The following is a 24,569-nucleotide window of genomic DNA, read 5'->3' on the forward strand; positions in this document are numbered from 1 at the left end:
TATCCCCGACTTTTCATTCTCCAACATTTTGTCTTCAGGGTTATCTGAGATTCTTTGAAGTGAGCAAGAAGTTTTGAAGGCTACTTTTACGTTCAACTCTTTGAAAAACGATATAATTCATTGGTGTATCTTGGTTATTACGAAAGGACAATGAATTCTATTTTTATTTAAAAAGTCAAAGATTCTCCCTAAATTTACGTTTCTTAATCGACTTATAGATACCCATTGCCTTCAGGTATGTCCCTAATAACATTATTTCCAATAATGTTCCTTTCTTTACTCAAGGAGAACGTAATAAGCTTATGCCACAATCTACTCGTTTCCAATTAAAGTTGTATTCACTTTCCTTTGTGTTCATGATTTTGTTCGCAAATTTTGGTGGAGTTGATGGAGTTTTCAGATCAATTATCTTCTAACCATTCGAAACTAAGAAATATCGAGAAAGTAAGATACCAAAAGTGGTCTGTTTTTTTGTGGTTGTTGGTATCAACTCATCTCTCCAAGAACATTTCTGATGAAGTCTATTTCGTTTGTGTTTTTGAAATTTGTTTGACTCTTCAATAGAGTATCTCAATAATATTATTTTTATAATAATTTGATGATTTCAGTGAGAATTGAGATATCTATTGGTTAACTTTTTTTCCCATGAATACCTGTTTTTAGTTATACTTTGAAAAATAAGAGAGACATTAAATATATGTTTATGTGCCTTTCTTCCTGAATTTTGAATGTCATTAGCAAACTTTTGGAGTCTTTGGATATGTATCTATGAATTTATTTCGAAAGTACTATATGGAAACATTATCCACTTCGGGAGAAGAGATAATTTCAATGCCATTAAAATTTTTGTCGCCAAAAATCTTAAGTGAGGACCGATATGATAATAATAATAGTAATAATAATTATACTTTATTCATCATAAAAGTACAATTGAAACAGACAAAAAGAAGAAAAAAAAAACTTTCAGTATGAAGGTGAATAGGCTGAGTATCAACCTTATGGCTGTTCTTGAACTCAACCTGGAAAAAGCAATAATTGAACAATAACAGAGAAGTCGAGTTAACAGTGATACTGTCATGACGAGATCACAAAATGAATGCAACTGCTGTAGAAAATTCCTTTTTGTAATGCCAAGTTCGAAAACGAACAGGCGACTAGACAGTTGAATAAGACTTTAGTTTTTTTAAAGTTTTTCATTGTATAAGATCTAAACTCACGGGGTAGTTGATGTTTACGCGGGTGAAAATGGAAGATTTGTGTTTGGGGATGACTAGAACTGACCTGCTTCGTGTGGTATCTTCAGTAAGTAATCAGGTTGACGAGATATCAAAACTTTATGTGTATTGATGAGAAGATGCCGTTTTCTAAGTTTCACAACTTTTAACCATCCCGATTCTTGCATGGCTGAAGATATATGGTCATATTTCCGGATACCAAACGAAAAACGAAGACAGCTATTCCGATCAGTGACTCGTATAGTTTCATTTTCAAGTTTGTGTTGACCAAATCACGATTTGGAAACAGCTGCCTGAGGATCTTATAAGAAGTTTGGTTCAGATAGCTGATATGTTTAGTGAAGCGAAGTTCTAGATCAAACCACACTCCTAAGTTTTTCATCTTGGTCACGAAGGGAAGTACTTCATATTCGATGCGGACTTGAAAAGTTGAGTTGGTGAGCTCTCTGTTCTTCTTGGGTCCAAACGTCATTATTACAGATTTATTAGGATTCAGCTTATGGGCTATAGAAATGTCAAAAATGTCTTGAAGTTCCTTATTAATATATGACTTGGCAGAGGTAGAATCACTAGGCGGAAAAAAGAAATATAACTGCGTGTCTACGACATAATGCTGTTCACTGCATTTTCAACCAACTGATAAAAATCGCAGATGTATAAGCTAAAAAGCAAGGGCCCAAGGATAGATCCTTGGCCCTCTCTTTGATAGCGGTAGAACAACTCCATCCATAGCAACTTTTTGGGTACGATACTTTTCCGAAATTAGTTCGTGAAGCTATCATTTCTCAGAATGAAAATAAAATTAATTCAACCTGAATCTTCACGTTCATGAATATCAGTATACATGGCGCGAAAAAACGTTGTAAATAATCTAAGCCTGAAGAAATAGTATCTCAAAATATTGCCAGAAGAACATATTCCTGATAATTGTTACATGGAACGAGTATGAGTATCAATGGATCCAATATATCCTAGAAAAATATGTAAACAACACAAAGAAACACTATCCATGATAACAATTATAGAATTTAAATGACCATTCATTGTGAAGAATCCATGATCATTATCATGGATAGTGTTATTGATTTTCATGAAGTAACGAGTCAGAGTATTCAGGACACAAAGAAAATGAATCAACCCGTTGATATAATTTTTATTATATACATCCAATGGCAGCCGCAACAATCCCGTTCAGAATTTAGGTCACACATATCACTCACGGGTAGTTTTTTATTACAAAAATCGATCGTTGTAACGTGATATCAAGAAGTGATGGAATTTGTCGGGCTCTAGCTTCAACGTGCAATGTTTATTTCGCTGACCCACATTGCTACTGGTATTCCGAAGCTTGAGCTTTGTTCTAACGTACTATACTCGTATTTGAAATGATGGGAACGATGTTCCAATGAACCAGATCGATATATCTGTTTAAAGAAAGTCACGAGTATATATATATATATATATATATATATATATATATATATATATACACGGTGACAACTGAATCATTGTTTACAGCGTCATTCAGTTTTTTCTGGAGTGAAACATTTTAAATTAAGAAAAAAAGAACGGATCGTTGGAGCCAATATTAATAACGGAAAAATACCACTCCAATGAAATGAATAAAACACTTTTGTCTAATGTCCACTAGTTATTTTATTTTTATTCATACGACCGGTTTCGGGTTTTATCCCATTATCAAGTATAAAACTAACATGTGAAATATGAAGACTCGATTATGTTGGTTTTTAGGTGATCTACAAAGAGAGGTAGTTGAATGAGCTCTAAGCTTCAACACTGACAGCTAACGTACTTTTCATCAACCTTTTACTTTCTCTATTTCGAAAATAACCATTGAATTTCACCTTGAAAAAATACGAAACATACCATGCAGTTCATTTTTTGTGCCAGTACATTTTTTTAAATTGAACAGGAGTATATTTTAGGAAGAGATTAATTGTTTGGGAAAGAAAGGTATTGGCTATCTACTTCTCTATCTTCATACAAAAAATGAGGGAATCTTTCATAGAAAAGAAGGAAGCAATTAATAAAAAAAAATAACTCTATAGAAAGATTTGTAGATCATGCAAAGAAGTAGCTTTCACACACATACTGGAAGAAAAACCTCCTCGAAACAGCTAATTCCATATCAATATTGAATTATACGAAAAAAAATATTTCTATTCAGTTTTTATTCCAAACATTCGTTATGGAATTGAATTAGATATTATACGTAGGATTCCTACACAATATAATAAATGAAAGAGATAAAATTTCACTTACATGAAACACTGTCATTCAATGGCGGACATCCGATGTTTTGGAATAAGACGCCGAACTTATTGCCTCTTCAGCATCAAATCTAGATAACATATGAAGCATTTAATTCATTCACCAAATTACGACTTTATGTCACGAATGAGTTCAATCTACTCATGTCATCGATGACATTACGTAATGCCATTCATTCGCTTATTTGATTGAATCCCAATCATAGGAATCTTGTTTGAATTGAGAGGGGTATATTTTTGGGGGATCAAGTTAATTTTTTTAATTGATTGCTTCCTCTCTTCCTTCGTGATATTCCCACATTCTTTCCTAAGAAGATGGAGAAGTAGAAAGCCAATAAATTTTTCTATTCTTGACAATGAATACTTCATAATGAAATGAAGTAGGAAGCGTTAAACCTCAATGTTTAACTTCAAAAAACGTCTCTTTCAATTGAGATTTGATAATTACAATGACAATTGAAAATGAATAAAGAAAAGTGAGTGAATAGGTGGAAACTTTCAGTTCATAAATTTTGATTCTTTCGTTTCTCAACATTTTTGTTCGACAATATTTCCATAGATCACATCATAGTGGCGCCATATTTAATGTGAAAAAAATGGGCCCTCTGAACGGAAATAGTCAAATGGAAAATTTAATTTTTCATCAAACGGCCTAAACCTTTATGAAAGATCAATTTTTTCCGATTAAACTGAAATAAGTTTTCAATTGTGTTTTCATAAGAAAAATGGGCTGGAAGGAATTTTAAATATCCGTTTCGAATTTCAGGTTTTTAACCCCATAATGGCGCTGTTTGCGATGATCTCGTTCCCCGGTATAGTGTGTCCAAGATAATTATATCAACCGTAAGAGGTATAAAGTCTCTCAAATTCTGAGGAAGTTATCCATTTTGAAGCTAGTTCAAGTAGCGTCTCAAAATTTAGGAAATTCCAATTATGTGTGATACATCAGGGGAATAGTCGTCAAAAAGGTTAAGTTATTCTTTTTTCCAAGTCTTATACAGAAGTGTAAGTGGTCAGATTTGAAATAATTTTTTGGTTGATAATTGAAAACTTGCTTTGAAAGATTGTTTTTTGTGCTTTGATATATATTAAAAATACGTAAGAAAAATATTATAAAACAAATTGACGATTTTCGGATCTTTTCGAAAATCTCCGAAACGAATCGGAACTTTTTCCAATTGTATGAGCTTTGTATCTTCCACAGTTTGCGAATATATTATGCTGGTCCGGCTTATTTTGGGAAAACAGTTTAATACAAAAAGTCAAAATTTTATATTTCGACATTGTCGACCGGCATTTTACGATCTAGATTAAATTCAGCAGCACTACATATAACTAAAATTGAACATGATTCAAAGTGGACGTGTCCCTGTCCAATTTAACGGCATCTTAAATCGACAGTCAAATATTTTATGCTGAGTATTCTAATAATCGCAGTGTTATTTTCAAAATAGCATAAAGCTCACCCGTGAAGACAGAACACGTATCGATTAGTCTATGAGTGAGTTGAAGTGTATAGTTATGAATGCTGCAGCAGCTCTGTCTATGTTTTTGGAGTATCTGTGTGAATGTTAATAAAATCCCAAAATTAATTCATTATCTAGTCAAAGTATTACACGTGTTGCGTTTTTGTAAAACTGATTAGTGAAAATTTCACACTGTAAGTATAAAATAGTAGAACACAGTATGAACTTAAAGACAAACAATCACATATAAGATAAAAGTTGCTAAGCAGGCAATCAGACAAGTAAATTAGGAGTATATCAGTGAAATATGTTGGGAGGCAGATCTGTGAATATGTATCATGAGTATGTGATAGAAAATAGGATAAAACTTCATATATTGCAGGCCATAAATTTGTCAACTGTATAGAAACAGTGGTGGGAGCATATTTTCTTGACTTCTGTTTTGTATTGATTATAATCTAGGTCTTTAATTTCATCAGGTAATTTTTCATACATCCTAATTTCAACAGAGTTTCTGGCTGACTTGCTTAAACGATGTCTTGATTCTCTTAGCAGATTTTTATTTCTGGTATTGTAGTTATCGAATTGTAGTTATGGAACAGCCTGCTTTTGAATAACAAAGATTTTTTTGAGTTTGGGGTATTACCCCATTAAATGATATGATGTCATGAGATCTCAAAGTACATCTTTTCTTGATTTTATGCCTTTGTGGCAAATTTGTTTTCTTATATTGTTATATTGTTTTCCAATATCAATAGAGAAATAACGGAATTTTCGAAAAGAGCATTATCTGCTGGATATAGCAATAATTGTTTTCCATAAAAATATTCAAGAATTGTTTTTTGACGAAGTTTATGATTCAAAGCTTTATTCCATTACGTTATGTTATCTTCTTTAAACGTCACCGTGAAAGAATGTTTTATCCTCCCAAGAAAATGATCTGGAATGTCTGAATTTCTGTTCATGCCAACGAAGAGACATACCGGATAAGTTGAATCTCAAATGATGTATTTTCTGATTGTTTGATGTCCATTCGTTGGACACGTCCATGAATTCATATTCTTTTATAAATGTATTTTGATAGGAAATCTTCACCTGTTCAGTGTGATTTTTCTGTTTATCATCATGTTACATCATGGGCTTACAGTATAGCTTCCACTTGGTGTCTATGGTTACTGAAAATTCGGTTTATTGCTATAAATGAAAACATCACGCTGAGAATTTCTACTTACAGCTAGGCCATACTAAGAGCATCGATGGATCTGAAGGTGATATTGAGACTGGTCTAGGAGTTCCTTAAAGAACTGAAAAAACTAGGTTTTTTGCAACTTCTCTGTATTTAAAAAGAGGTAGAAAGGAGATAAATCGAAGATATCTGTGTCAAAACAGGTTGCAAATGTACATTAAAATGTCGAACCATGTTACTAAGTATTTGTTTCATTTACAGTGAAATATTATGTTCTCTCTCTCTCTCTCTCTCAATATAGAAATCAATCAACAATATTACAGTAATGAAATTCTCCTGATTACAAAGGATGTTTTGTAGAGATTGTGTTCATTCAACAATTGTACTGAGCACGCTCCTGGAGGAAGAATCCTGGGAAATTGAATTTTAAAATTCATGGTCTTTCAAGCGCCTACGATGCTCCGGCGAGTCCAAAACGCAAAAGTCTGGCGATATTTACTGTTTCGTCATTCGGTCTGGCGTGACCTCAGTTTCCATCCTATCCGTACCAGGTTAACATTCTATTTAAAGTCCTCTTGAGAATATACCCAGTATCTGGAGTTTGTGGACGGAATAATTCACTTTGCTCGAAGGTAAACTCATAAGACTCGGCTATTATGTAACTTTATCAGAACTGGAATTGTGTATGTAAGCTCTTTGTGGAGCCAAGCAGAGAGAAATAAACTACAGAGGTTCCGGCGCAGATAACCGCAATGATAAGCTGGCTGAAATGAATTGCGTGTTCTCAACATCGACAAACGAAGGTCGTTTTTTGAAAATGCGACTCAAGCTATGGAATAGCAAGAGCCGAAATGTAATTCAAAAGAGTAAGATAAGATAGTTTGGTCGAGACAGAATGTGACTGTCTCCTTCAGAAGCTCTACAATTAATCTTGTAACAATGACAAATAGTTTTCAACCCACCGAACAGTTTTTACTTCTTAACTTTTCAGACTCACAGCAGGGCGAACATTGAATGACACTTTTCACATAACCATGACGTTTCAATTTAGGTTTGAATTTTTCTTCTATACACTCCCCAAATACGGAAAAAAATAAGCTGTCAAATGAGGACTGTTTTGTAAATATTTCATTAGTTTCTGACCTGAGTCGTTTCAATAAAAAAAATTTCTTGCTACTGTGTGGGGCATATATTAGGATTGGAAAGAATCATACACAGCTTTTAAAAACAGCGATTTTCTAATGTGCATTTTGGTTACTTGAATATCTCAAAAGTCAAGAAAACAGACAGAGATAGTGTTGTATCACAATTTCGTTTGAGTTTTCGGTAAATCATAAATGTTTCGTGGTTTCAAACTTGCGAACCGGCCAATCTGTTCAAAATACTCTCTACAAACATCAGAGGCAACCCAGAACAAATCAGTAAGGAAAGTAAACAATCTTCCATCATATTATCGCTAACATAACATGGAGAGTGGAAGTTTTCCAAGTTTGTCCCAAGTGATTACCATTTGATAATTGTATCAAAAAGACGTTAAAAAATTCGAATTATGAGTATTTTTAAAGTCACTAGTACAGACTTTCAACGCCCTCTAGCTTCCACCGATGTAGGACTTGCCGTATTCACATGGTATCTATTCAACACAATTCTTTGAATTAGTATCCACATTTGCTGGCTTGATTTTGACATTGAGGAAGGGTCATCAGAGGTTGTGACGAGTATCGGACTCCTGTTATGTTCTTGCCAATCACTTTTCTGCCTGCCTGTTGAAGTATGCATTGTGTTGAAGATCCTTAATGTGGCTCAGTCCTTTTTTTGGAAGGAAAAATCTAGAGATAGATTTTTTTAAAGACAAAACACAAGCACTACAGAAAAATCTTTAAGGCGCTCTCAGAGTGGTGCCTTTGCGAAAGTAGTGATTCGAGGTGTACTGAGTTGAACCTCAAAACGATGAGCAACCGCAGTCTATCTTTTTTGCAATTTCAGCGACATAATTGGGCCAATATTTCTTATTGTTCATTTTAAACCCTAACAAACTAATCGAAGCAGAAAGCGGAATTGTCTGACTTGACATTATTATATCTAGTTTGGAAACATTTATATTTTTGGAGAAAACCGATGTCTGATTTTTTTTGGCATTGAATTGAACCTGATCACTTTCACCCAATTCGAAATCACTTGTACATCCTCATTAAGATATGCAAACTCCTGCTGCCGGTGAAGATGTGCATCCGCAGCTGATGTCCTGGAATCCAAATGGAATGACGAGACAAGTGTGCTGCCTTTAGCAAAGCAATATATTGAATTCTTGTTTTTTCCCAATAAGTCGTTGATATACAATAAAAAGAGGGTTGAAGACAATATAGATTCCTTGGGAGCACTAGCGTTGATGGTGAAATTATTCGAAAGATATACATCGAATAACACTTCCAGGAAACGTTCTTTCAGGAAACTGAAGAACCTTGCACGAAAATGATTCGACAAGCCATGGCATCGACGTTAGGCCAGCAAACCCTCATGCCACACACGGTCAATGGCCATAGAAATATCAAGCGCAACAGCTCTTGACTCTCCATGATATTAAAGCGGATAAAATTTTTGAAAACACCTAATATTATAGTTCTGAGAATATGAAATGAAGAGGAAAAGTACTTGATAATGCTTTTTTATTCAATATATGTTTATATAAATACGAAATTATTAGGTAGGTAGGTAGGTCTAAAGTGAGTGGGTCTATTCGACCCTCCACCGTAACCCATGAGGGTTTATTGTGGCTTACACCTATTCACACTCGGCCAAATAAACCCAGGTTCTTAACGAAGCCGATTAGTTTGTATGGTGAGTGGTTTTTCAGGTCAGATGGTGAGAGTACGGATCTGCCGAACTCAAAGAACCTGATTCGGTCCCCAGCGGGGCAGGCACAAACTATATATTCTGCAGAGCATATAGACAGAGGCGACAAACACTGTCTTCCGACAGTCCAAGTCTCTGCACGTGATGATTCAAATGACAGTGACCTGTATGAAGGCCTGTTAGACATCGTAGTTCATCCCTACTGCTTCGAAGCTTTGAAGGGTGAATAAAAGTCTTAAAGTGAGCAAATCCTGGAAGATTCTGCCAGAAGTCCATAACTCTTCTTGCAATCCAGGTCTTCAGTGTTTGTTTGGCAAATCCCAAAGCGATGACAATCACAGGTTCTGGTCCAATGAAGCCACTTGCAGCACGCTCATTTGCAAGAGAGTCAACAGCTTCATTGCCTTCCAGGCCAGTATGGCCAGGAATCCAGACCAGAGACAATATGTTCAGTCTTCCTATGGAGGAGAGTTTTTTTTGGCAGTTTGCTACCAATTTAGACGTTGCTCGGTAGGAGCCAAGAGCTTCCAATGCCGCTTGACTGTCCGAGAATATTTTTATTGACTTGTGAGTGAGATTGGATTTGTCCAATCCCTCCGCACACAATTCAATAGCGTAAATTTCCGCTTGAAATACAGTTGCATAAGTTCCTAGGCAGGTAGATAACTCTGTTCTGGGTCTGCGACTGAAAACACCTTCACCAGAACCGGAAGGTGTTTTTGATCTATCTGTGAACCAACAACTATCTGCTCTTAATATTTCCTTCTCCCGCAGGTTAGAGTGTTGTTATGGATAGAAGTACATTTGAAGGTTGATTTCAATTCAATTATTGGTCGTACTATTCGGGTAGAAAATATTTGTTAGAAAAACCCAGTAGTAAAATTTGTGTTTTTTCCATACCTAAGTAGAATATGAATAAATATACACAGGGTGGAAATAATAAATTTAAATAATAAAGAACTGGAAATCAAGATAATCGATAGTAATATTTCCATTAATTCTTATATTCATTCATATTAAGAAAGGACAACATTCAGAGAATTTTGATGATATGACAGAGATTCGTTGAGTTCTATCAACTTTTCGAGCTACATATAGAGCATCACAGCTTCTTAAGTTCCGTCAATCATGTAACATAGCAGAAATGATTCACTTTCAAGAAGATGACTTGTGAGAAAATATCTGATCAAAGATAGATTCGAGCTTGGAAGAACTGGGCACAGTATCACTGCACCAATTCATCGCTTCGTTATTGATTAAAATTACAGAGACCGGACACATATTTGAGAATGAATGTAGAGAAATTTTTCATATGTGAAAAAATTATTCCAAAAATTCCTTTGATTTTGATATTGAAGTGAATAATTGCTTAGGATTTGTTCTTTTTGTTTTCCTGAATGTTCATTTACCGGCAGGTGTACTTGTCACGTGTGCAGGATACTGGATAAGAACTAACAATTGACTTAACGAATTTTCAGGAAGTCATGTTCATGTATCTAATAAAGCGACTCAATAATCCAATTACACCACATCGTGAAAAAAAATATTGAAATGGTATATAATTTTGTCGTTGTTCATATTTATGCTCATGTTCCCATTTAAAGACTGTAGAAGTTAAGGGTCATGTACCGCTCACGGCAATTGAGTTATTTTTCTTAATTTCATGTAGTTTTTTTTTGAAAATTGGATATCTAGCAATAAACTTCTTTCAAAAAATTGATGGATGTAGCCATGAAGAAAAAAGAAATAAAACTTTCTATGTTTTTTACCACTTTTATTTGTTACTAACGTTACTGCAGTTTCGTCCTATACGGACATTTTCAAACTAATACAACAAACTCCTTTCATCTTCAACATTTCATTTGATTTCAGAACCAATCTCATAAATCACAGACTACCTATCATCTTGTTTTGAGAGTTGCCAAAAACTCATAATATACCAAAAGGTCAGAAAGGAACTTTTGTTCAATTTTGGCCACAAGTGTACTTTGGTCCATATGATACAACAGGAATCTTTTTGGAAATCGAGGATTTGACGGTTGTCAGTAGTATTCAGATATTCACATGTTTCTATTTTTCTTATCTGTTATGTTTCATGAAATATTCTATCAACAATGACTTCTGAAGAAATAAACAACTTGAACAAAAGAAAGGTGAGAGTTATGGAATATTGACATATTGTTACCGACACAAAAGTTTTACTTATTTGAGAAAAAACTACGACATAGCTTATAGAACGATTATCAACTTGAACAAATTTTACAAATACAATAGAAACAAAACTTCAATGTACAGTGTATCGGGAATAGCATAGAAATATTTTTTTTCAATAAGAGGACCAATTTCAACATCTGCAAACATTATTTGGCAGGCGGAAAAGAATACAATCATGACTATGATATCGAAGAACTATTCAGTTCGATTAGGTTTTGTTTTCCAATGATGACTTTGGAAATTAGTTGAAAGATTTTGGTTGGCACGAGAACTCGAGTAGTTTTGATCACATCTTGATTTTTCGATGAGGTGTTCTAATAATTCTCAGTTTTCATATATTAGGATTCTCAAGTGGTGAATTGGCATAGTGTCATTGTTACTGATTCATGGTTGAACTATTATGAGTTCTTATGCGCCATCGATCAGATATTGTTCCCGCTAGAATTCATCCAGTTGAAGGTGAGTGATTCTTTAACATTATATATCTGACGGGACTGCGGAGGATAGCCGTGTAATTATATTAAGGTGGCTTAGGAATTCATTGACTAAACCTACGCAAAACACGAGACGATTAACCATAGTTTTTGATGTGGTTGAATGAAAATAGCTTATTAGGGATTATATAATTTGTGTGTGTCACACAATCCTAATTAATTTTTTGAGAAGCCCTGTGCATAGGTTGATGAGTTGACATATCTGAAAATTTTGCGGAAAATTCGAATGCCGGTGTTGGTGAATATATAAAACTATTAACATATGAGTGCATTGATTTTTGGAACACCTGAACTTTTTATATTGTATCAAATATCTCAAGTATCTTCATTAGTATATTCGTCTAGTTATTGACCGCGGCTTGGCCCGCGTAGAATTTGGTTTGTCATATTGAGTTTCGTGAACAAATAGTCACAATATTTATTTATTCACCCAGAAATCTAGGTTTCCAACTTCAAAACTGACAAAGTTCAATACAATCTTTGAACTCCTATTTTTAGCCCTTGGGGGTGGAAATTCCCGATTCCCTTTCTTGATGCTTATTTACGCTATACAATGAACCTATCTGCATATTTCAAGATTCTTGGTTCAGTAGATTCGGCTGTACGTTAATAAATGAAAGGGCAACAGCTATCAATTTATATTTTTACTTAAAAAATACTGCACTAAGTATTGAATAGCTTCGAGAATCGAATTGTGTTGCCTATAAAGAAATTCGCAAAATTGATATAAGCGTCTGCTCTCACGCGTCTGCTCGCGTTCGGGTCGCGTTCTTGGCGATGGCGCTTCATTGCTTAGACCACCCTTCTACCCTCGCGGATCGTACCCCGTCGTCTTACAGTAGACGCGACGCATAATGGCTTTCTGCGTTGCGTCAAGTTTATCTTATCGCGATAAATTTTAAACGATTCGTCTAATTTACTCATTGTAAAAGACAAAGTGTATCTATAATAATTACTCAAAACGACAATTGTACCAATTTTCATAAGAATTTGACAGACTAAAATGTGCATTGTAGAAAAGTATCCAATTTAATTGTATTTATGGCTTAGTATTTTGCATATAGTTGCTACTACATACGAGGTAGATATATGCTATCGCGGACTTTACTTTAGAACTATTTGAGATAAACAATCTTATGGTGTATTACTGGAGTTTTTTCCCAACACCGAATTGTTATTTTTAACACCTCGACACGTGTTTCGTTTCGTGTTTTAATCTTCCTCTTTGAAGATGATCACTTGGTGATCGAAACACGTGTCGAGGTGTTAGAAATAACGATTTGGTGTTGGGAAAAAACTCCAGTAATATTCATTACTACACCAAAGGTTCCAAACAGTGCATCATAAATCTTATGGTACATTATGTGCATGTAACTCCGACGGTATAGGCAGCGCACGCCAGGATAGCTCTCAGGGAGTAAGAATTTTTACTACTCACCCAATACTCATATCGTTATTTCATGACCAAAATTACACAAAACTTTTGTAAATTGTACCCTATATGTTATTTTGTCTCTTGTATAAGCTGTATTTATGTGAAGTTTCATCTAAATACATCCATCCTCACGAACTTTCACATTTATATTAATATAGGTAGATAGATAGATAGATATGATTTCAAATAATTCTATATAGAATTTTTCTGGAACTGGTTTTTCAGTGATGGTTCTCAGATTCAGTCACACAAAAAAAATAATTGCTGTCAATCAACAATTACTCACTATCGATAATAGGATCAACAAATTATTGAAAAGGTTTCGAAAACACCTGAATGGGGATGAACGGTAAACACAGAACTAAATAAAAATAATTGCTAAAACAACATAATGAGAAATATCAAGTTTTCCGAGTTTCAGCAACTTAATTGGGTTTTGTTAATAAACTTTACTCACCTTATTAGATCAAGCAGTGAATACGAAGGAAAAAAGTGAAAATCCTAAGTGAGCTTGCTCGACAGAAGCGAATTTCTCTTTACGGAATCCAATTAAAACGATGTCTATTGCATTTTTCCTTTTGTTTTTTATTCTGCGCACTCGTGTTTTGTTTGTTCGGGGTTTCTTACTCTTATAACTACGAGGAAAAATTCCCCAGTGAGAGTCCCTTGAGTTGAAGGGTTGGCTATAAAATGAAATTACTATTTTACGTTTTCTCGATCAGAGGTTATATATCTGACTTTGTTGTTTTCAGAGAGTGAGGCTGATTTTCAACCCACTTAGTTTTTATAAATTTTAAGTAGCTCTTTTTTTTGAACGATCATATCAGTATTTCGAGTTGACATATTGGCATTGATGTTTCATACACCAAACTTTCACGTCATGTGTAAGTACATAATATGTATATATAAAGGACAGGACAGTCTTTGCTGACGAGTTAAGAACAAAACTTGGAAAAAATATTTGGGTGATCAGCAGAACGGAAGTGTACTCTTATAACACAAGTTATTCCAATATTTCGATAAAATTTATCATCATATTTAAGGAAGAGCTACATAATTTGTATGATGATAGAACAATATAAAATTAATACAAAGGGCTCAAACTTACTGTTAGTGGGGATGGCCGTGTCGAAAAAAATATTATTAGATGCGCCTATTACTACAGAAGGAGGCAAACCCATAGGCAATTCATCGTCTTTTGTGAAGAACTCATAAGTACTCCAGATTTTTCACGTATAGTCAGTGGGCATACTTGAAAACTGGCAATAAATCAAATCATCTAAGAGAACAATTCGTTCAGGCCAGTCTCAACACCCTACACAGTAGGTTAATGGACTGACATCTATCAGAAAACAACTACTCCCCTGGCTAATACCACGGAGGGCGTTGAATTATATCCGACAGGTGTCAGTGCAGGATTCTTCACAGACGTTATTCCTGCATATGCTGTTGGCGATAAAATTGCCGCAATAGATTTTCAATTATTGGAACACACTTGCAGACCGGTTTCGGGCTGTTTGGCCACTCGTCAGTGCAAGGTATACTGACTATACGTGGAAGATTTCTTTCCTTATACGAGGAATTGGGCAAATTTCGGATATGCAGTTGGTAACCTCATTCACATGCAGATGGGGCGACTACAAACCTGTTGTTTGTTGTAGTCTTCAGCTCAGTTCGAGGAATGATACTCTGACGGAATTCGATTTTCAATTATCGGAAATCATCGACTCTATGTTGATGATGGAAATCGGAACTTCCACTTACTTCACTTACCTATGTCTCACCTTCTTCGAAAATAGAGAATTTATGATTCAGTTAAGTGAGGATAATAATGTTGAATCAATTTGTTGTCATTTCTACGTTTGTACTATCATCTAGAGGAGTTGAGACTTCTCAGGGTCTTCCATTTCTGATTCATAATAGATCTAATCATTCAGCAGGACGACTTTAATATAATTGATTCGCATTCAGCTTTCCGATACTCCCGATGTTTGAAGCACAACAAAGGGCCATAGCAAGCAGACAGTCACTTACTGCTGGCACAGCAAGCTATTATCAACTTAATTGAATCTAGTAGGTTGTTCGGAGGCGGTTCGGTCCTCTAAATTTCACCGTCCCTGTTTGCTCCCCAATGGCCGCGGCGCCGATATTATGATTACACGGACATGCACTCTGTGTTTGAGGATTGTGTGCCTCGTTCAATATTTAGAGAGAAGGGTTCAGAATTTCGCGAACTAATTGCTTCGATTATCACTTTCGAATGGACATGGTTTACTTCATTCCCAGTACTTCATATAAGATTGCAGAAATTGACTTCAATTCGTTATGAGTTTGCTCATTCAACAAACAAGTCCCCAAACTTCCTTCGACGTTCCATGCTACCAAAGTTGCTGGTGATGATCGGGTTTTCAATCAGATGGGTGGCTATTCGGAAAGGATTATATAATCAGAGCCAAAGCTTCATATATGTGAGCAATACTCTACAGGATGACTTAAACTTTCTGATGAAAAATAATGTTTACAAGTTTCTGAGAAGCTGATTCTGTCATTCCAGTTGGTTGATTTTACCAAGATAATAAGTGAATTGTGTACTTCGACATCATGATGTAGGGATCTGCCTTCTTAAAGAACGGATGCTTATGTTCTTGGAGCATAATATATAATTTTACGTCTGTATAGGAAATAAAGACCTTAAATTTTCTTGGGCTCGATTCGATGAATCCTAGTAAAATTTTACTTGAACGACCAGGATGAAAACTCCCTCAAATTCCCTCAAACCATAAGTTTGGACCTCCATTGTCTGTCTAATATGATATAACATGATTTGGAATCCCTAAAAAAAATCAATAAAATTAAAATGAATAGCTGAAAAATAACAAAACTACAACAAAACACAAGCCACAATAATTGAAAAATGAACAGTTCGAAAGAAATAAAAATTAAAAGATTTCAAACTGATTTACTTCACAAAGTTTCGATTATTAATATCTACAAGCGCCTTCGGATGATGACTGAACTCATTTCTTCGAGAGATGGTTATTTATAGATCATTCAAGTGCTTTCACTTATCCCTTCTTTTCTCTCTTGGATTCACCGGTTCAGCGGGAGCTTACCGTTTGGCGGGAGTTGGAGTTTTCCGCTGGATTATGTTGCTTATTCCTACGCTAGTTTGGATAAATGCGTTGTTGGACTTCCTTATCCATTGTGAAAGTGATTGAGAAGGAATTCCACGACGAATCGTCATTCTTAGACATATTGGTGAAGAGGACCGACACTAAGTGGGAAACATCTGTATACCGAACCCAATCACACGGGACAGTATTTGAACCACGAATCCAACCAGCATCAATCGACTGAAAGAAGGATCATCAAGACTCCCGTTGACCATGCTTTCGTTCTTTGTTATACCAAGGAAGGTCTCGAGAAGAACTAGGCATCATCAAAAAAGATCTTCAATGGTTACTCCAAAGTCATGGTGGAACAGACTGGCTCAAAGACATCATGAGCCTCGCAAGGAAGAGGAGTCGTAACAACTAGTACTTGCACTTCCCTTCATCAAAGAATTGTCGGAAAATATAAGAAGAATTGGGTCCAAGTACAACATCATAACCTGCTTCAAAACCGGAAACACTATTCGTAGCAGTCTCACAAAAACCAGGCCACCAAACGTGGACTGCGATTCCAAGAATTGTATTTACGTTATACCCTGCGAGTGCGGAAAATTCAATATCGGTGAAACTGAGAGGCCATTGAAAGTTCGCAATGCCGAGCAAAAGAAATACACATATCAACATAACATCAAGTGATCCCAAGTTGAGATCATCCACAGGAAGGAACACTGGCTCAGAAGGAAATTCAAAGGAGCCGCATATTTGTTGTCCAATAACGCATATTCAGCCAAGCTGGTGAAGAGATACGCAACATATAGAAACTCATAATCAAACTGAAAACGGCCAACTCCCGCCAAACGTTAAGCGGTGAGAGGGTGGAGGGGATTGGTGAAAGCACTCAAATGACCTATAAATAATCATCTCTCGGACAACAATCGAAACGTCGCGTCGTGAGGTACCTTGGCTTGAAGTTTTTTAATTTTTATTTCTTTTCAATTTTTTGTTCAATTTTCAGTTTTTGCTTGTATTTATTTTACACAGAATTGAAAAATAAAATTCTATATTTCTAACAGGAAATTTTTATGGGTTGCTTTTTTTTATGGAAACTCAACAGGTGATATGTACCTGGTAGTTCAAAATGTTATGGGCTATGCGTTCACTAATATTATGGAAGATAACCCTGGATGGAATGAAGAGGGAAGTATATTTCAACAAGATAAAGGATATATTAAAGACATTTTTAAAAACGCTCATTTTTCCTGCGGCTGGTGTCTACATGAAATATTAAAAAAGTCATTTTTTATTGCTCATCTGGAATATGGAACGAACCTTCATACGAAATTTCAGCCTTCGAAAATATACCGGTACGGAGAAACAGTGATGAAAAGGTAACTCAATTTTATGAACGCGCCTTTTTTTCCCGCGGCTGGCGCTCAAGTTGAAATATTTGAAAATCCATTCTTATTGCACATCTACAACATTGCACATCTACAACAATGTAACATTGAACAGTTCCAATGGAACTGATAGTGAAAAAAAAACCTTAAGATATCGAAAAGTTTTTTTTCAGACATAAATTCTTCTTGAAAATAAAGAACATATATAGAATATAGATCAAACATGCGCCTTTATTGAGATTCTAGTGTTAAAATTTTGATTACAAACTCAAAAATTGATAAAAAACCTCTTATATTGTAGCACGACAGAATATATATAACTTAGAAAATTATGTATATGTTTCGTCATTTTATGTAAGTCTTCATGTTGTTCATTGACCTATTTTCATTTTCATTTTCATCTCATGTTTACAGGTACATATTTATATTTGATATTTTCAGATAATAACCAACTTATATTCCACAGAAAATCTTGACGAACAAAATAAATGTTTTATAGCTCACGTGTTCAAATCATCAGATCATTAAAATTGGGTACCTACCAATAAAACGAAATATATTTTACGAATCCTGAGTTTGCAATTTGGAACAATTTTGTTTGGAACATTAATCATTACTACTAGTTCAAATCTAATTTCATATGTTAGTTAGAATCAAATCTAACAGTTGAATTTCAAAGTAGATATCCTTAACCGATTGAGCTGAAATTGTGCATTGATTTGAGTTTCGAATGGAAGGGTTTGATGAAAATAGTACGAAAAATAACGTCAATATTATGAATCCACCATGACGGGGTCTCAAAGATTGTGGATAAAATGGCCGCTATATAAAGAGCTAACTCGGCAAAGGCTAGGGATAGTTTGGACGAGCTAGAACAGATTTTGCGAGACCGACCATGTAACAATGGCGCATTCAATGAAATGAGAAATGTGCAATAACCAAATAATAAAGAGTAAATGTATAGTAAAAATAAATCAAATTTAAAAAATTGATAATGAAAAAAAATTTTTTAATATGAGCTCAAAAAAAAGGAAGCAAACTTGAATTCGAATCAGAGTCGTGAATTTATTACAATACATAATTCATATTTTTTGGAAAAGAAAGTTTTTGGCTTTCTACTACTCCATCTTGATACAAAAAAAAAGAAGGATGAGGGAGTCTTCCAAAGAAAGGAAGGAAGTAACTCTATACATGGATGTGTAGATCATGCAAAGAAGTAACTTTCAGACACAAACTGAAAGAAAGTCCTCCTGAAACAGCTACTTTCATATAAACATTGAATTATACGAAAGAAAAAATTCTTTCGAAACAAATACTTCTATATGAACACTGAATTATACAGAAGATACTTTTCTCCACTCAGTTAGTTTGTATTTCAAACATTCGTTGTGGAATAAAATCAGATATCATTCGCATCAGTTCTACTTTAAATGAATGGTAACAAATTGCACTTACATAGAACACTGCCATCCTCAGTGGTATACACCGATGTTTTGGCTTAAGACACTTGCCCTAAGGCTCTTCAGTACCAAATTGGATAACATTATAGAAAATACACACACTTCATTCATGAATTACGATTTTTTAATGTCACGGAATAAGCTTGATCTGCTTATGTCATCGATGACATCGTAATGACATTCATTCACCTATTTGATTTAATCCCAGCCAAGAGGAATGTTATTTGAATTGAAGGGGTTATTTGTTTAGGAGTGATATTAATTTTTGGGAAAGAAAGTTTTTGGCTTTCTACTACTCCATCTTGATACAAAAAAAAGAAGGATGAGGCAGTCTTCCAAAGAAAGGAAGGAAGTAACTCTATACATGTATGTGTAGATCATGCAAAGAAGACACAAACTGAAAGAAAGTCCTCCTGAAACATCTACTTTCATAAATCTTCTGTATAATTCAGTGTTCATATAGAAGTATTTGTTTCGAATCTTGAGTAAATTTATGAAAGTAGCTGTTTCAGTAGGACTTTTTTTCAGTTTGTATCTGAAAGTTACTTCTTTTCATGATCTACACATCCATGTATAGAGTTACTTCCTTCCTTCCTTTGGAAGACTCCCTCATCCTTCTTTTTTTGTATCAAGATGGAGTAGTAGAAAGCCAAAAACTTTCTTTCCCAAAAATTAATCACTTCTAAAAAATAAAAAATATAACCCCTTCAATTCAAATAAGATTCCTCTTGGCTTGGATTAAATCAAATAGGTGTCTTAAGGCGAAACATCGGTGTATACCAGTGAGGATGGCAGTGTTCTATGTAAGTGCAATTTATTACCATTCATTTAAAGTAGAACTCATGTGAATGATATCTGATTTTTATTCCACAACGAATGTTTGAAATACAAACTGAGTAGAGAAAAGTATCTTGTGTATAATTCAGTGTTCATATAGAAGTATTTGTTTCGAAAGAATGTTTTCTTTCGTGTAATTCAATGTTAATATGAAAGTAGCTGTTTCAGGAGGACTTTCTTTCAGTTTGTGTCTGAAAGTTACACCTTTGCATGATCTACACATCCATGTATATAGTTACTTCCTTCCTTTCTTTGGAAGACTCCCTCATCCTTCTTTTTTTTTCTATATGGAGTAGTAGAAGGCCAAAAACTTTCTTTTCCAAAAATTAATCACTCCTAAAAAATATAACCCCTTCAATTCAAATAATTTATATAATTCGGAAGGTTCAAAATTCACATGTGTACAAACAAGAATGCAACGTAACTTCACATAAGAAAAAATTGATGTAGCGATGATATAGAATATAGATGAACCTCGAGAAAAGCTTGCTAATCATTTGAATTGTGTAATGTTCTAGATGATTTTTTTCTTTTAAGGGCTTTTATTTGAAAAACTGTTACTCAAAAATGTTTTTTACTATTAATACATCATTAAACTTCTGTTATTCAGAGTTCCATTGTGGATAAACTTCTGTAAGTCATTTCTTCAGGTTACTGACACATTACCTGATGAGGCTACCAAATAGCGAAACGAATCATTAAATAAAGTTTACTGTGGAAATTCTTAATTATTATCGTGGATAATGTTCACTCTATGATTACTCAATGAATATTCTTAGGCTGAATCTAAAACCATCGAAATATTCTCGGTTGAAATTTTCCACTAGACATTGCTTCCAGAAATGCAACTTTCACCCCAACTTGTACTTTCAAAAACCCATTGAAAAGTGTCTAATCTGTATTAAAATATTTTGTTGATTGCAAAATTTCAATATTTTTTTTGTTTCAGGAATATATCGAGTCGGACTCAAACATAACTTGGTGAGTTGAATATTTTTTCTTCTACTTACTTGATGCTATATGAGCCAACCCAAATAATATTCATTCTTTGAATGAATGTATTATTCTGAGAAAGCATTTGTGAGTTTTCAATAGTTTAGCCATGATTTTTCAGCCAAATCACTCGCGATGTATTATTTATTACACTCATTTTCATATAAAATACTCATCATCATTAATTCAAATGAATGAAGATCATATCTAAATTCGAATCTTCTACTATTAGTATGATCGATCCTACATCCGGGTCGATGGAATGGTAGATGACGTCGACTGCTTCTTCCTTTCTCCATCAAATACTTCATTATTTCATTGATGAAGGCAATTTATTCGAAGTCCACTCTCATGCTGCATAAACCTTTCTTTCCTCCCATTCACTTTTTCAATTCTCTCCAGCCCACTCATTTTTCCCCCTTCTCATTTTTATGATATGTGTTGCAGTTTCCGGCTCACCTGATTCATATGGGCATGCTTCTTCAGCCCTAAGGCTGTATATCACCAAAGAGGACAAGTTGAACAGCCTTTCTCTTCAGGGCCACCAAGTAATGTTCAACAGTCTCCTAAAATCACTCAAAATCAAAGTTGTCTAGTTAATCAACCTAGTACATCAACCCTTTTCTATCTTCCTTGTATCTCATATGTGCTCAGTTTTCTATATATTTCTCTGATACTCTGTATCCTCTGCACTTTTGTCATTCTATTGTGCTCCGTTCCACTTCTTATTCATTCTCACTGATTCGCTTTTCTTCATACTCCACATTCCAATCACCCTTTCTACGGCTATCATTGTGGCCACATTCGCACTACTTATTCTGAAACCATTTTATGCCTCTCATACACTTTTCTGTCAATACGTCCCATTCCCATTGTTTCCTCTTCTTTCTTCTCTCCGGCATCAATGTAAATCTTATTTATCCGTTTCTCCACCCCATCCTTCATCAAACTATATTGCATTCTTGGAAAAATCCTATTTATATCTCTCACTCGTGCTGCTATCTTCTGATAACCATTTATTTTCCTAGCACCTAGATGCAGTGGTGCTACCCTATAAAAACACACTATGCTATGATCGGCGCTGTCTGGTATGCCCCATTTAACGCAAGCAGGAAGGGCCACTTGTGAGCAGTAACCCTTCATTTTGAATTTTGATTCTCACAATTGTTTCAATATGATGTTTCAGACTTGAGTGCGTTGAGTTTCAACTTATACTACGCCTACTAATCAGTTCATATTTTCAGATACAACTTTCTAAGCCTCAAATCAACCTTCTTGAGCAGCTGTGTATCGTCGTAATGCCCGAAAATAAATTACTTGCATACATACTTAATATTACGCGGCCAAGTATAGACTCTTGTGGAACCACACAAGTGACCTTATCTGTCGCTGACTCTGTCACAGCTGTTTTCACATATTCACCACTGTCCTGTAGGTTATTTCACATGAAACTAATAGTACTTGTCCGGAAAACCGGCAGTCTATGTCTAAGCTTGGCTTCATCTTTGAAATTCGAATATTAGGTCATCTGTCTGTCTGTTTAAAATCTGTTTTTCCGTTAATCAGCTATCAAATCCATAGATGGCGTCTTGGTAGGAAGGAGGGTGTTATCACTTCACTCTCAGACTTTGAGTGGTTCAGTCTAGCACCACTAATGAGACCTTGGAGTAACAGCACTGTCCATTGTTGGATCACAAGTTACCCAAACCTGAAATCAATATTACTGGAGTTTTTTCTCCACACCAAATCGTTATTTTTAACACCTCTGAGGTGTACATATTGTAAATATTGTAAATAATAGAAAGGTCAATTGTAAAATTAATTTAGGGTGGTACACTTGTATGGGTGGTATTACTGATTACCTACCTGTATGATGTACCTGATTAGTATAAGTAGCTTTAGTTTTGAGTAGTTATTAGTTTTATCTTCCTCTTGAAGATGATCACTTGCTGATCGAAACACGTGTCGAGGTGTAAAAATAACGATTTGGTGTTGGGAACAAACTCCGGTAATAACCATTACTACACCAAAGGTTCCAAACAGTATATCACAAGTACCTTTGAGGTGTTAAAAATAACGATTTGGTGTGGGGAAAAAACTCCAGTAATATTCATTACGACACCAAAGATTCCAAACAGTGCATCATAAGTGAACCTGAGATCATTGATTTTGAACATTGTTTCATTACTACAAGCCTTCGATTGTTACTTCATGCAAATGTTGGTTCTTCGACAGGGGTTCTCTCCGTCAATACTTCTTTGACTGATAATCTCATACTCAATGAACATAGGCTGAAGTTTCAAAAAGTTTCTCAATGAAAATTGGATTACACACTTTGATAACATGTTAGTAGCAGCTTAATTATATGTAGATTGACAACGCTTTATATGAAACACTGTTCATGCTGATAATAGCCTGATCACGAATGAACTTTTAGCGGTGAATAGGTGTTGAAGTGAGTTGATTGTGCTACGTTACTAGGTGACTTGAGGAGTTATTAACATTGTTTGTGAAACCGTATCAAACAGTATATATATTGATATTGTAGTTTACCACGAATTTCGGGCTTGCAATGATATGTAAGACCTCGTTAATCCTCAACTTATGTAAGTTTCGACTTTTGAGGGTTGTCGCTAGTAGGGCGTAGGTTAAAAAACATATTTCAACAGAAATTGAATTCAACAACCTCCTGAAAGCAATTCGGGTTACATATCATCGAAATAAAATTATTCGTATCCAATACAGGTCTGCCAGTATTTGGAATTTGTTGACTTGAATTGAATAAAGATTCCAGAGAAATTGCGGAAAACTTCAATCAAAAATCATAGAAACCATTATAAAAAAAGGACACGTACATTTAAAACTCGTAATTTATCCTGGACACAAACCAACATGAAGTGGAAGAATTCGTACACATACTGAAAGCCAATTTTACACCAGGAGTTGATGAACTAACGACCGATATCCTTAAAAGTCCAGTTGATGAAATTTCACACCACCGCACCATTAGAACTGGGGTTTAACATCGGAAACATTTCTTAATATATTCAAATCAGCCACAGTGGAAATATTGTTTAGAAATGGTAATGAACTAGTGAATTTTAGGTGAAATATTCCTAAGAGTACATCGTGAATACTTTAATTTTGTATTCGGCACAGTCTGCATTTTGGGACAATGATGGATTTCATGAATTATCTTTGATGTTTTTAGTCGAGGTAACTTGTTTTATAAATTATGTTATTAATCTTCAGTTTCTGGTTTTAGCTTGGTTGAACGCTGTCTGTTCAAAAAAAAAGGGTGAATTTTATTTTTTCTAAAAAAATATTTATTCATTCATCAATTTCCATTTCACTTCCTTCAAAGTATTTCTCCTCAGATATACACTTGTGTCCAGCGTTACTGCCAATCTCCGAAGCAGTTCTGATATGCACTGTTTGGTATGTCCTTGAGCTCTCTTAGCAATTTGGTTTTTATCCCACAATCGTCGCAAAACGCTGTCTTTTCATGGGTCTCTTCAGTCTTGGGAATAGGAAAGAGTCGTAGGGGGCAAATCTGGTGAACACGGTGGCTGAGGCATGATTATGGTGTTGTTTTTGA

At 34.9% G+C, this 24,569-nt stretch overlaps 1 protein-coding gene across 4 annotated transcripts in view; it reads left to right on the forward strand.

Annotated features, from left to right (window-relative positions):
• The window catches only part of LOC111505101 (1-phosphatidylinositol 4,5-bisphosphate phosphodiesterase epsilon-1), a 702,515-nt gene that overhangs the window by 246,125 nt on the left and 431,821 nt on the right, over positions 1-24,569 (forward strand). For all 4 annotated transcript variants that reach the window (XM_074172786.1, XM_074172785.1, XM_074172787.1 and 1 more), the window contains exon 2: positions 20,928-20,959. The gene's annotated coding sequence lies outside the window, so the exon portion shown is untranslated. The remainder of the gene's footprint in view (positions 1-20,927; positions 20,960-24,569) is intronic.

The sequence above is a fragment of the Leptinotarsa decemlineata genome, unplaced genomic scaffold (assembly GCF_025532065.1).
Source record: "Leptinotarsa decemlineata unplaced genomic scaffold, Ldec_3_MD MMD2_tig00000199_RagTag_RagTag, whole genome shotgun sequence".
Taxonomy (NCBI): Eukaryota; Metazoa; Arthropoda; class Insecta; order Coleoptera; family Chrysomelidae; genus Leptinotarsa; species Leptinotarsa decemlineata.